This window comes from Xyrauchen texanus, chromosome 4 (assembly GCF_025860055.1).
Source record: "Xyrauchen texanus isolate HMW12.3.18 chromosome 4, RBS_HiC_50CHRs, whole genome shotgun sequence".
Taxonomy (NCBI): Eukaryota; Metazoa; Chordata; class Actinopteri; order Cypriniformes; family Catostomidae; genus Xyrauchen; species Xyrauchen texanus.
Window position 1 is genome coordinate 40971484 of NC_068279.1, and position 15112 is coordinate 40986595.

Genomic DNA, 15112 nt, shown 5'->3' on the forward strand with positions numbered 1-15112 from the left:
AGTTTCTTATTAGAGTTTGAAATGTCTCTTACAGCTTCACTCCTAATTTAGGACTTCTAAAAAGCTATTCATTCAACGGACCCTTTTATCCAAAGTAACTTATAGTGTATTCAATATATAAATTTGATTAGTATGTGTGAGCACTGGGAATCAAACCTATAACCCATGACTATTAGCATCAAGCTATGCTAGCTGAGCTACAGGAACAATTTCATTAACAACAAAAAATTACTTTGGGTCAAGATTATTTTGGCGCACCTGTGTGGGTGACTTCAGAAAAGTGTCCAGAGATCAGGAATGAATATGATAATATATGAAAACATAAACCTAAAAACATTTGATTCTTAGCTAGGTTTCCTAGACATGTGTTTTGATTCCTTGAAAGCTTCCTAGAAATATTCAGTTTTGATTCCTAGTTGGCTTAAATGGAAGTTATTAATCAGAAAAATAACAAAGAACCAGAGAGAGTTCCTTACAAGAAGCAGAAAGACTAAAATACGAGAAAGACGATCTGAAATTACAGCAGACAAGCAGAAACAGAATTAGTCTTGGTCTCAGATGGCACGCCTACAGATCTGGCTGGTTCATTTCTATAAAACTTTTGGAATTCAAATCAAATCAAATAACTTTATTGTCACACGACCATATACACATCAGTGGGTGAAAATCTTGGGTGCAGTTCCGAGCAACATAGCATTCACCTCTGATAATGTGTCTGGCAGTTCGCACCACCCTATGCAGAGCTTTGCGATTAAGGGCGGTGCTGTTGCCGTACCAGTCAATGGTGTAGCCAGTCAGGATGCTCTCTCTGCTCAGTGCTGGTGTAGAACCGTGTGAGGATGTGGTGGTTCATTCCAAACTTCCTCAGCCGTCTCAGGAACAAGAGGTGCTGGTGAGCCTTCTTCACAATGGCCTCAGTGTGGACGGACCATGTGAGTTCCTCTATGATGTGGACACCGAGGAACTTGAAACTGCTGATTCTCTCCACCATTGCTCCATTGATGGTGATGGGGCTGTGTTCTCTGTCAAGAGTTTTGTTTAAATGTAGCCAGGCTGCTACAATGAGCTCCTCTGACGAAGAACTAGTCACTAAATTTGTGCTTTAAGAGGTTCATAGCATCAAATCATTGAGTGTTTTGAAAGGCACTTCGCAATTAAACAACATATCCACCTTGTTTATAAAGTTATGCAAGTCAATACTTATTACTTCGGATACTAAGAATATGTCAACAAACATTTTCATACAATATTTCGTAGAGACTACTATGCAATCATTTGAATGAGCTACCGCTTTGTTGCAGGACAGTGCGGTAGCATTGAGCCTATTTACATGCACACAAACACGCTGATTACTCCCAAAAATCAGCTTATTTCATAAATACGGCAAAGCAAGAAATCTGCGTTTACGTGACATTTGAAATAAACTAGTTATTCTCTGCTTTTGACAACAACTCGTGCACACAACATGTGCGCACATTGGATAAGCCAATAAGAATGCTGGTTGAGGAATTGCCGTAATGAGCAAAAATAGACCCGTGTCGATAGGTTTAGTCTTGCACTGTTTATGACCTTACACTGATAAAGGAATGCCGTTTAATGTGTTTACATGACAACACACATTTTCGGCTTATTAAGAATAATTGGTGTAAGAACATGCATGTAAACACGCTAAATGATTATCTATTTATTTTGTATTGAAGTGGATGGTTCTTGGCCAGAATGAGCAACAATGTGACTTTAACTAGACTCTATGCCGAAAATCTAAATTCTGACTCAAGTCAGACTAGGCCAGTATTAGTATGCACCTGAAATAGAATGCATTGGAAAAGCACCATGCCTCCCAGCAGGATGCATTAATCAACAGGCTGCTGCGCTTAGTCATCCATGGATAATAAATGTTGCTGCCAACAGGCAGAATAAGGGTGCTTTCATCCTTGGTTCGATTGCTTGGTTAGAACCAGGGTTCTTTTTTCCTCCACCCAACCCCTGCCCCTGCTGGTCTCCGTTCACATCATATTATTTGGGTCCGAACCGCCTTCTGATTTTGTCACCAAATTGAGCACAAGCGGCAGCTGTTTATCACTGTGTAACAGCGTTCGGAAAAGGAGGATATGGGAACCGGCGTAACAAACAACAAGATTTGTTTGCTACTTGTTACTGAAAACCTATCAACAGATTGACACAAGCGCACACACAGAGAGGCCGCCTGTGTGTCTCTCTCTCTCTCTCTCTGGCTTCCCCGGCTCCTCCTTTATCTCTCTCTCGCTGATTGGGCAACTCAGCGCTGGGCAAGCATCCTCTCGGCGGCCCCTCCTCTCCATCACATACACATACCACCCGATTCAGGCTGGGGAAACCTCCGGTCTTCTGCCATTCCGTCGCTGGCTGGTCTTCCCTGCCTCCTGGGAACCTGGGTAGGACAAGGAGAGGGGAGTGAGAAAGAGCGGGAGAGACAGAGAGAGAGAGAACACTCTTCTTCGGCTCCCACAGGCACGCCACCCACCCGGTCCTCAGCTGCTCCTCCGCCCCCTGGTGGATGACAGTGGGCTCCTCCACCTCCTGGCGGCCAGCAGCTGCTCCTCCGTCCGCTGGCAGATGGCAGCAGTTCCTTCACCTCCCAGCGGACTCCATCCCCTGGCGGACAGCAACAGCTCCTCTGCTTCCTGGTGGATTGCAGCACTTCCTCCTTGCGGACGGCAGTGGTACCTCCATCTCCCGGCAGATGGCAGCGGGCTCGTCCTCCCCCACCCCAGCGGGCAGCGAGTTCTCCTGGACAGTGAGTGCTTCCTCCTTTCCCGTGTTTTGGCACCAGCGTATCAGAGTTCGGGAAAGGAGGATACGGGAACCGGAGTAGCAAACAACAAGACTTTAATTAACAAACTCTGAACTGAAAAGGTAACAACAGATTGACACACACAATGGCCACGTGCATCTCTCTCTCCCTCTCTCTGACTTCCCTAGCTCCTCCATTATCTCTCTCCTGCTGATTGGGCAACTTAGCGCCAGGAATGCATCCTCTTGGCCCGGCCGCACCCTCCTACTTGTCACACACTGCAAATAGGTAACACCTAAAGATGACGTCAGCTTCACTGTGTTAATGAAGTAGTCAGCTCTTTGGATTTACCACCAGAACTTACATGCACAGAATGACACTTTTGACAATACCATGGGTGCATTGAATGATGTAAACAATGTCAGTGTTTGTCTACCCAGGCCCGTGGATCGGTTTCAAAAGATGGGAAGAATGTGAGTGCTCTGAAAGCTATTTATTTGGAGAAAGGCAGGTATGAGAAATGCATTACACAATAGTAATTGTGATCAGGAGCCTGAAAAGACATGAATAATACGTCATCATAGTGGTTCACTTCCACGAAGTAGGTCAAACTTTTTAAGCAGACTTGGGTGCAGTTCACAGATGCTCACTTGAGTTCGGAAAACAGCATTCACATCATCCAAACTAACCGAACTTTGGTACAGACCAAAAGTGCTAGTGTGAAAGCACCCTTAACACCTGAACTAAAGAACTGCTTGTCAAGAGTTGAAATCCTAATTTTAACATGAAATACAGTATTAAGTAGTCCCTTTGACCAAATTTGGACCACTTATTACATGAAAAGCAGTGTGGATGTCTACACAATCTATGAAAATTATGTGAAATGAGCATATATCATAGTGTAGAAAACATAAGAAACATGCTTGTGAGAACCTCAACTGTACCCCTCATTTGTTTAGGAATATCTGTGATCTTGTAGCAAACAACACGACTTTAATTAACACAAACTCTGAACTGAAAAAGTAACAACAGATTGACACACACACACACAGTGGCCACGTGCATCTCTCTCTCCCTCTCTCGGACTTCACTAGCTCCTCCTTTATCTCTCTCCTGCTGATGTACACTTGAAGTTTCTATTTAATACCTCTTCCAAACCCTTCAGTCCTGCCAGATCCAGCTCATCAGTGCAATGAATGGTGTCATCTGTCAACATCTATATGTATCTAAGGAGACTCGTGAATTCAATCCTTTTTGCCCTGTAAACTCATATCTGCTGGAGAAGACATTATTACAGGGAAATGATTGGCTAATGTAATCAGGAGGACTAATTGTTAAATGTCTTCAGGAAGGAGGAGGACCAGAGAGGAGACAAACATATTGATAGTGAAAATCTAGAACAAACTGCTACACTAATTGTAGTAACACTACAATAAAAATGTAATTTGTTAACATTAGTTAATGCATTAAGTATGATAAAAACAATTAACAATTATTTCGCCAATTAACAAATATTTTTTATTACAGAATTTATTAAAGACCTCTAAAGGTATGCTGTGGTATCTGGCACCAAGACACTAGCAGCAGAGCCTTTAAGTCCTTTAAGTTGTGAGGTGGGGCCTCCATGGATTGGACTTGTTGGTCCGGCACATCCGATAGATGATCAATCGGATTGAGATCTGGGGAATTTGGAGACCAATTCACACCTTGAACTCTTTGTCATGTTCCTCAAACCATTCCTAAACAATTTTTGCAGTGTGGCAGGGCACATTATCCTGCTGAAAAGGCCACTGCCATCAGGGAATACTGTTGCCATGAAGGGGGTGTACGTGGTCTGCAACAAACTTGGGTAGGTGGCACGTGTCAAAGTAACATCCACATGAATGCCAGGACCCAAGTTTTCCCAGCAGAACATTTCCCAGAGCATCACACTGCCTCCGCTGGCCTGCCTTCTTCCCATGGTGCATTCTGCTGCCATCTCTTCCCCAGGTAAACGACACACATGCACCCGGCCGTCCACATGACCTAAAAGAAAAAGTGATTTACCATCTTCCATTGATTCATGGTCCAGTTCTGATGTTCACGTGCCCATTGTAGGAGCTTTCGGCAGTGGACAGAGGTCAGCATGGGCACTCTGACCGGTATGCGGCTACGCAGTCCCATATGCAGCAAGCTGCAATGCACTGTGTGTACTGACACTTTTCTATCATAGCCAGCATTAAGTTTTTCAGCAATTTGTGCTACAGTAGCTCTTTTGTGGGTCTAGCCTTCGCTCCCCACGTGCATCAGTGAGCTTTGGGCACTCATGACCCTGTCGCCTATTCACCGGTTGTCCTTCCTTGGACCTAACCACTGCATACTGGGAACACCCCACAAGACTTGCCTTTTTGGAGATGCTCTGAATCAGTCGTTTAGCCATCACAATTTGGCCCTTGTCAAAGTTGCACAGATCCTTACACTTGTCCATTTTTCCTGCTTCCAACATATGAAATTCAAGAACTGACTGTTCACTTGCTGCCTAACATATCCCACCCCTTGACAGGTGCCAATGTAATGAGATAATAAATGTTATTCACTTCACCTGTCAGTGGATTTAATGTTGTGGCTGATCAGTGTATATAAACATTGTTAAAAGATCAAATTTACCCAGGCTGCGTTTCCTAAAAGCATCATTAGTCAACTATGGTCGTGAGTTCCATCGTTACCAACATATTTCAACAATTTTTTTGTTTCCCGAAACAGTAGTTCCAACGAACATTCTCAAACAGCATCGCAAAGTTGTGTGGTTGGAACTACAGCTATTTACCTGTGGTTAGAAGCACCATATTTTGCTGTGTGGACATCATTTCACTTCACTGAGGCTTCTATAACTTTTATTCCATATATATCTTTCATTCTGTCAAAATCAAAAGTTTTTGATCATGTTTACGTGCATTTAAAAAAAGACTTATTCTGAGTTTTGCAGAAAGAAATGTCATGCAAATGTAAATGCAGCCTTTTAAGCGCTTATAAAGGCTGTTAAGAACAAGCAGTTTCTGTTGGAGAACACAGCTTCTGTTTCCATGTTAACAAACAAGTGCCATTTTTGGCTGCATTCCAAATGGGATAAATAAGCCTCCATAGTGCACTTCATAGGCAGAACAATCATAATAGATCAAACTGAATTTTCAATAATATGACTTAAATGTGAGTTCCAAATGATTGTTTTGGAGCCCCACATCTTTCAGCCCTCCACTGCTCTCACATTGGATGGTAAAGACTTTGAAGGGAATAGGGCATAGGGATGATCTCTTCTGAATACAACGGACCCATTTGAAGAGTGTGCATGTGCGTATGTGCTCAAGTGCATCAGAGGAACTCCGAAGTCTGATGTAGAATAAAACACATCTACTACAGTGCAATGCATCTGTCTCATTACACAATGCATGCTGATTTCATGTCTTCAGATGCTTTCTTGCATTAAAACTTCTTTCTGGTGTATGTGTAAATGAGCTGTTATAATAAAATGTTCCCAGAAGTTTTTACTCCACCCCCCCTGCATAATGTCATTAACGACAGCTCTATTTTGTTGAACGTGGTTCGAACGATGGATGTGTGACATAGTTACTACCGTACTATGGGAAATAGGGCTGGGATAAACGATTATTTTTTAAACGATTAATCTAGCAATTATTTTTTCGATGCATCGATTAATCTAACGATTCATTTTTTCCCAGTCCGATTCGATTTCGATTCGATTATCTCCCCATTAATTGACTATTAGCAACTTATACATGTTGATTTACATATCTGAATGAAAAAAAAATGAATTCCTTAACATTGCAATATATGTTTATTGCTCTTAAAATTCCAAAATAAAAGACTATACAAGTGCAAAGTAATGCATTCTTAGTCAGAGGTAGCATTCAATAAAACCTTGAAAACACATAGGCCTAGCTTACTTGTAATTCTTCTTTCAGATTAAAATAACAACAACAACAACTTGATGTCTATAATTCAATAAAAAAATAAAAAGGTCACCCAAAATACTTGTTTAGAGCAATTGAAAGAATACAGTAACCAATGTAAACTTGAGGGCTTTAAGCTAATACAGAGAGTGCTTTTCCAACAAAAAATAAATAACAATTAACAGCGACAGTGGGAGCCAGCAGCCTGTCATGGCGTCCTTCCTGAACCAACAGAATTGAACATTTATGTTGAAAACACATAGTCCTAGCTTACTGAAAAAAGTGCATCTTTTTATTCTTCATTCACATAAAAATAACAACAACACAGTAATACACTCTGCCACTCACCTTTTTCTTAAACTCAAAATTCTAAAGTAAAATTCAAGTAAAAGTGTACAAGAGCAAAATAATGCATTCTGATGTCTAGCATTAAATAAAAAAATAAAAAGGTCACCCAGCCACCCTTTCTTAGAGCTATTGAAAGCATACAGTTACTATTGTAAACTTGGGGGCTTTAAGCTAATACAGAAAGTGCTTTTCCAACAAAAAATAAATAATGAAAATAAATAATCAGAATTCAACATTTATGTTGAACATAGGCCTAGCTTACTGAAAAAAGCATCTTCATTCACATGCAAATAACAACTTACATTCTGACACTTTCCTTTCACCTTAAGAATAATGAATGTGTGTGTATGTGTGTGTGTGTGTGTGTGTGGGTGCTGGTGCATTGCCGTGGTGCTAGAATGGAATGCCATCTCCATTTTGCAAAGACGACATATCACGGAATTGTTTCCTTTAATTTAAAAGATTCCCATACTTTTAGAGGAACGAGTTCCTTGCACTTCTGATAGTCTGAGGAGCCACTCGTGTTGCTACTACTCTCCGGCGCCGCCATCTTTGTTTTGGGTCTGACGAATCGACGCGCATATTTTGCATCAACGTATTTTTTGCGTCGACGTCGTCCCAGCCCTAATGGGAAACAATCATGACTAGCTGGGGGGGGAGGGGTGTATCTTTAAGTGCATTTTATGTTGCTCCATTGGCAGATTTCAAACTTCAAATTAAAACCTAAATACAAACAGGATTTTGCAGTGTATATAATCTAATGAACAGGAAAGAAACTGAATATTAAAGTAAAAAAAAAAAATACAAGAAAAAATCTCAATGAATTTGATGAATTTGACAGGTTTGACAGGGTTAAAGCAATCCGTTTCTTGTTGGAATTTAAATGGCTGAAAGTGAGCTTGAGGCTGGATGCTGAGTTTTGGCTCATTACTCGGCTGTGATGAAGAGACTGCGTTGATGTGCATCTCATAACACCGATTCCACTCTGACAGGATGATAGATGAGCAACATGTCATGCATGTGCAACAGTCATGCACATGCACATCACCCATGTTAAAGTGGCAAATATAAATGTTGGTTCATTGGAAATGCATTTTAGTGAATGTAATTACATTTTGGTTATTGGAAGATCTGTGACACAGTGTTGGGCTGTCGCATGCCTATGAAAAAGCTTTTTGTTTGTGTGTGTGTGTGTGTGTGTGTGTGTGTGTGTGTGTGTGTGTGTGTGTGTGTGTGTGTGTGTGTGTGTGTGTTAAAAGCAGCTGTAGACATATCTATCTGACCAGTCGGGCAGTGCAGTGTTTGGAAAGAGGCTGTAATCTAATTTGCTGTGAGCAGGGTGCTGATTAGTCCCACTGCTGTACGGCCAAAAACACAATTCAGAGGGGATCTGGGATCACATTTCTGCCTCTCTATGCTGATCTCAGCATGAGCCAAGGGGAGTGCCTTATTCAGGAGCTGTGAAAAAAAAAATAGATGTCCTGTGACTCTGTTCTTAACTGTGTGAAATTACGTCATCTTTGCCAGTCCTCTCGCTCTCTCTATATCTTTCTGAATCTTTTTTGTTTGAAGGGGGGTGGATTAATATCATTGTGTGTGTGTGTGTGTGTGTGTGTGTGTGTGTGTGTGTGTGTGTGTGTGTGTGTGTGTGTGTGTCTGTCTCATCTGGTGAGGGGTTATTGGGGGCACAAAGGGGATCATAGTTTCTCTTTGGGGACATCATTAAAGGGATAGTTCACCCAAAAATAATACTCTCATCATTTACTCGCACTTATGCCATCCCAGATGTGTATGACTTTCTTTCTTCAGCAGAACACAAAAGAAGATTTTTTTTCTCCCCTTTTCTCTAATTTGAAATCCCGATTCCCAATGCGATCTAAATCCTTGTGGTGGCAACGTGACTCGCCTAAATCCGGGTGGCAGAGGACGAATCTCAGTTCCCTCCACGTCTGAGACGTCAATCTGCGCATCTTATCACATGGTTTGTTGAACGCATTACAGCGTAGCCACAGCATGTGTGGAGACTTCACGTTATTCTCCGCAGCATCCATGCACAACCCAATCCACACGCCCCACCGAGAGCATAATAAAGACCACAAGAAGGTTACCCCATGTGACCCTACCCTCCCTAGCAACCGGGCCAATTTGATTGCTTAGATGATCTGGCTGGAGTCACTCAGCACGCCCTGGATTCGAACTCGCGACTCCAGGGATGGTAGTCAGCATCAATACTCGCCAAGTTACCAAGGCCCCCACAAAATAAGTTTTTAAAAGAATCTCTCAGCTCTGTAGGTCAATACAAAGCATGTGAATAGTGACCAAAACAAAAGCTCCAAAAAAAGCAGATCAAGTCAACATAATCCATCAAACTGATATTGTTTAATCAACATTTTCTGAAGTGAGCCAGTTGGTAATCAAGCTTGAAATCATGATCGTGCCTAGAGACACCAACGGCAAGGTGTGCAGTGAAAAAGCTGGATCTTTTCAGAAGACATTGATTAAGCCACTACAGTCTTATGGATTACCTTTTTGCTGACTTGATCTACTTTTTGGAGCTTCAAAAGGTCTGATCACCATTCAATTGCATTGAATGGTCCTACAGAGCAGAGATATTCTTCAAAAAATCTTGATTTGTGTTCTGCAGAAGAAAGAAAGTCACACATCTGGGATGGCATGATGGTGAGTAAATGATGGGAGAATTTTCATTTTTGGGTAAACTATCTCTTTAAGAGAAAAATGAGGAGGAGAAAAGATAATAAAAGCAGGAAACAAAGTATACTTCACACAAAAATCTGTTATTATTTACTCCTCCTCAAGGCTTGCAATTGCAAAATAGTATTACAATCTGAAGAGCTTTCAATTGTCTGTCCTTTACCTCCCAGTCTTATTGAAAAGTCATCGCTGACAACATGACTAAATGGCTCTGTCTATGGAACAACGGCATGATATTGATCAGGCACTGCAATCCATGTATCAGGTTAAGTAACTGCTCTAGAGAGATCTGGAGAAACATGGTCTGCTATAATCTGCAGTCTTTACAGTCTTTGATCCTGTTCCAAACCCTAGTGAGCGCTTCATTGGTGCTGGTCTAAAGAGCAGACAAAAAAACCATGCTGTCTGAGGGGTTTATCATACAGGATGTGATCTTGGGTCCCTCTGTGCTGTTTTTAATTGCTTTTCTATGTAAAGAAGCGCTAGAGGGACGTCTTTGGAGCCTTTCACACCAAACAACTATTTGCATCTGTTCGCACTGTTTTTCTAAAGAAACATGTGCTAGAGGGACTTTAGTGTTGCTATATTTGTATATTTTTTAGAGCAAGAACATGTCTGGTCTGAACAGCCCCCATGTCTGTTGTTTTTGCTCATTTTGCAGTGTTTTGCAAGCACGAGTGCTGCATATTTGAGACTTGTGTCTAGCTCGAAAAAGTTCAACTTCTAACGAGTCTCGAGCCACCTTCATTTTGTTCCATTACATTATCTAACTTTTTATTTTAAAAGCAAGAACGGCCCCTTGTAAGATCAGGACAGAACTTTTGACTGAAACAGGCAATAAGAGAAGTCGTGATCAAGCCCACAGTTGTCTCTGGCAACACTAATGAGACCTTGTAAAGCTCAAAAGCTCCATTTGTGATTCCTTCAGGGCGTACATAAATTCACTCAATGTTCAAATGTATTCAGTTGATAATTGGCCATTCAGTCCACTGTGATTGGACATATCAATTATAGCAAGTCCTTCAATAAATTCCTCCAATAATTACTCATGGCTTAATCTCATTAATTCCTTTAATAACGTTATCCGCCACACATTGTTGGTCTAAGCTGGACAAAAACAATTGGAGTGTGTGTGCAGGTGCTCCTCCTAATTGGCATTACCAGAATAATATGGCTATATATCCAGAAAAGATGCTTTAGCAATGTTAATGAGCACAACAGCCCCATCTGGCTCTTGCAAATAACAGCAGAGCTTTGAGAAGGTCTGAAAGGTCAACAAGCTACTTGAATCTCGCCAATCCACTCCAGACTGCATAATTAAATACCTGAACCCCACTCAGACCCCGTTTCCATCTGGTATTAAGATGTGTCTGGAGTGAGCCGATCACATGTGGTCAGGTGAGACACATCGCCGTTTACACCTGGTCATTTAAATACGTCTCCTTTGACCACTTGTGATCATATGGAGGGGAGGGACTCTGATTCATCACTGCATACATCAATCACTATGTCAGTGTGTTCCTGCATCATAATAAACCGCAACAAAGTCAGAAAAGAAAATGGTGTGCTATTTTTCCCAGATGAAGCTGATCTATACTCAAAAGCAACATTTCGAGCAGAATTGTCAGTTATTTAGTGGATAAATTGTATTAACCTGAGATATCAAACACACTCACTGAAGAAGACCCATGAAGTTCTTGTTTCGGATTTTTTAAATGTTCAGATCGAATAAAGCTGCTCATAACCTGCAAAGTTTAAACTCTTGTTTTAGAGCAGCGGATGATTGACTGGCGAGGGGTGGTGCTTCGCTGTTGCCGGGATGCATACAGGACGGATTTACATTTACACCTCAAATGTGATGCATTCAGATGCATTTTTGATCACATACATATGTGGTTTTTGTGATCTGATCACAAAAAGTTTTAGACTCGTATATGTTTATGAAACGTAAATAATAATGTGTTTGGGGAAAAAGGCCTCAAAAATCAAGTAGTACTTAACTACTAACATTCAAGCTTGGTGTTTGTGGAAGCCGACTCCTGTTTCTCTCAACAGGAGAGTCTTTGACATTAACTACACACTCAAACCTACAAAGCATGCTTGAGATAACCTTTCACAGTCCCTGACACCTCAACAATAGCACAAAGTATTTCTTCTCAACACGCTTAAAGAATGGAAGGAGAGAGAGAAAGAGAGTGTGAGTGTGTGTGTGGGGGGGGGTATAAAAAGATGTGTGCTCCTGAGATTATGTCAGAAAGGCCTGCAACCAAGAAGATAAGTGACGCTAGTAAATGCCATATGCATACGCCTTACGCTGTCACCATGGCAACCATCCCCATACGTCCCAATTATTCAGATTCCCCTGCCTGGAGATGACATGACTCTCCAGTAATTATATGAACAAGACTCACAGAGATTTCAACACTGGCCGTTAAAAGGACAGCAGATTATGGGGAGGTAGAGAGAGATAGAGAAAGCAAAGAGACTGATGTTTTTATAATCTCAATCCTAACACATCCATCTGCTGAGCTTCGGTTTGAAGGCTTCCCTCTTCTGGGTATCATACTCCCATCAGCATGAGGTATATTCTTCACAGAGTTGAATAATATGAGAGAATCTAAAGTTTATGCTATTTAAACCAGACTTGAATCGAGTTGACTTGAGTTGGATTCAGACTGACACAGTCTGATCAACTGAAAAGAGTGAATTGCAAATCATATTTGATATTTACTTTTTCACCCTCATCAGATCAAATTCAGACAGCAAGCGAAAAACTCAATAAGAAATTATTTTGCCATGGGCTGTAGATTATGATGCAGAAAACACTAATCATTGTAATCACCTTGCTGAATGCACAGCTGAAGCAAAGCTATCCAAAAGACTTGGCCAGGTTACGGATAGGCAGCACCCTGGACACGTGTTACCAGAGAACAAAGCAGCTGAGTTTTAAACAGGCCATGCAAAAAGGTCACGGTCATAAACTTGTACATTTATGATGAGATCAGAAACCTTCAAGCTAACATTGTTGCAACATCGGTAGTACTCTGAGCATAATTACATTGAACGATGCAATGTCAAGGGGAAATTTGGAGTTTGGAGGGCTTTTAATTAGAGATTTAATTATCCAGATTGCAGAATTACAAAAAATGGCAGGCAATCAAGGGGAAATGTCAGTTAACATATTAAGCTGGTGACATCAGCCTGAGGTAAGAAAGTGCTTCAGAACAGAGCAAATTAAGTAGTGACCAAAAAACAGCACCCAGAACTAAAAATATACAGTAGTCACTGTCAAACGCAGTAGTGCTTTAATTACTTACATTTATTCATCAAGTGTCAAATTCATCAGAATGATAGACCATTCACTGAAGAAAAAAAAATGCTTTAGTAAGACCCATCGCCTAAAGTTAAACATACAGTAGATGCTCCAAACACACTGAGCCATGTAACCATGTGGGAAACGCAGGTTCGAATTCAGTCATGTCACAATTCCTATTTAACCTCTTCCCCAATAATTGCCAATCCATTCTGTACAGTCAAAACAAAACAAAAACCAAAAACAAAAAGGTCACAGTCATAAACTCGCAAATTTATGATGAGATCAGAAACCTTCAGGCTAACATTGTTGCAACACAGGCAGAACTCTGAGAATAATTATATTGAGCGATGTAATGTTACGGAGTTTGGAGGGCCTTTTATTAAGGAGATTTAATTATCCAGATTGCAGAAGTACAAAAAATGGCAGGCAATCAAGTGGAAATATCAGTTAACATATATTTTAACAAAAAAAAACAAACATAAATAAACAAAAACATAATCTCATAATCTTGGAATAGTTGTACTGTCTACAGAGTGGCTTATTTACATGGCACAGACATCAGGCTGTATGAAAGAAACTGTAGTGCCTGACTATGCACTTTTTTCATCTCTTACAAAAAGGGAGGTAGAAAATTAAAAACACAGAGTGAGAGGGAAGGGAATAGAGAGTGAGCATGTTACATAATGCTTGCAGAAAAGGCGTGTCAACAATCAAACTCTGTAAATGCAGCTCAGTCATTATAGAGGGACCTCAGAGAACTCTACTGATGATGCAAGATGCATAGCTCAGATAACAGGACAGCCATAGCCCAGATATGTCTTTTTAACCATCCTCAAATACCACCAGGTTCAATAGTAGACATTTTCCAGTGGCACAAGAACATAAAAAAACAAGCAAATCGGCTGTCATTTAACTTGTGAAGTGGAACTGTATTGATTTAGAGGGATGCAGGCTTATAAAATAATTAGTATGTGGTCACAGGCTGACTGTCATCCTCTGTACAGCTAAACTACAAGGGATTTTGTGTAATGATAAAGCCATTGGAAACACGGCCCTATAGATGAATTAAACCGAATGTTCAGCACTTGTTCCACAAAGCACCAAAGTCAGATGAAGATGAACGAGAAACAAGTGGGTAAAAGATCGTAATATATCAGTTTTGAATTGCCATACTGCCTGAAAAATGCAAAAAGACTTATAATAACACCAGCACTGAAACCCAGAAAAATGGCTTAAAAGTGTTTTGGTAGTCAAGACAAATGTGTTCTTAATACACACATGGTAGTGCTCTGATTGTATATGTACATGAATCTGAAGAGTTGAGCCAAACCTGCCTATCAGTGGACAGATCATAGTTTAAGGGGGCATTCAGAAAGAAGCCGAAAAGCAACTATTTACATTTACAAAGGCTGTGGAAAAAAAGCAGCACTAGAAGATCCCAGTCTAGTTTTACATACTTTGATAAAAAGAAAAAAAATGCAAACATCACAAATTTACGCAAATACACGTTCTGTGTGAATGACCCTAAAGAGACCGATTTTATAATATCTCAATTTTGACAAAATTGCAGTTACTGCATTTTTCAATTGCAAGAATAGACTCAACATAAAGAATGGCATTATTATCATTCCTGACTCAGATATCGATATAATAACATATAGTTATAACCCTCAAGTGTACCCAGTGTAACAGTATAATGCGCATAGCTCTCAGGGGAAGTCTGCAGTGTTTTAGTGTGTTTTATTAAGGATGTGAGTCACTTTCTGACAGCAGCTTTACACACACAGGGGCTGTCAATTAAATTGCATTTGGAGCGGGTGTTTCTCATGAGTACACAAAGCAGGGAATTGTCTCTCCTCTCCCCATATTCAGCATAACAGGCAATATACAGCATCTGTATACACCTGTCTGTCTCCACAGATTACTGTGAATCAATTTTGCATGTCCATGAAATCTTATTTCATAACACCTTGGTGCCAAATGCAGACATGCCAATCAATCTCTGGCAGCCTGAAT

At 40.7% G+C, this 15112-nt stretch overlaps 1 protein-coding gene across 3 annotated transcripts in view; it reads right to left on the minus strand.

Annotated features, from left to right (window-relative positions):
• LOC127643319 (active breakpoint cluster region-related protein-like) overlaps positions 1–15112 on the minus strand; it is a 212727-nt gene that overhangs the window by 142729 nt on the left and 54886 nt on the right. The window lies entirely within an intron of this gene.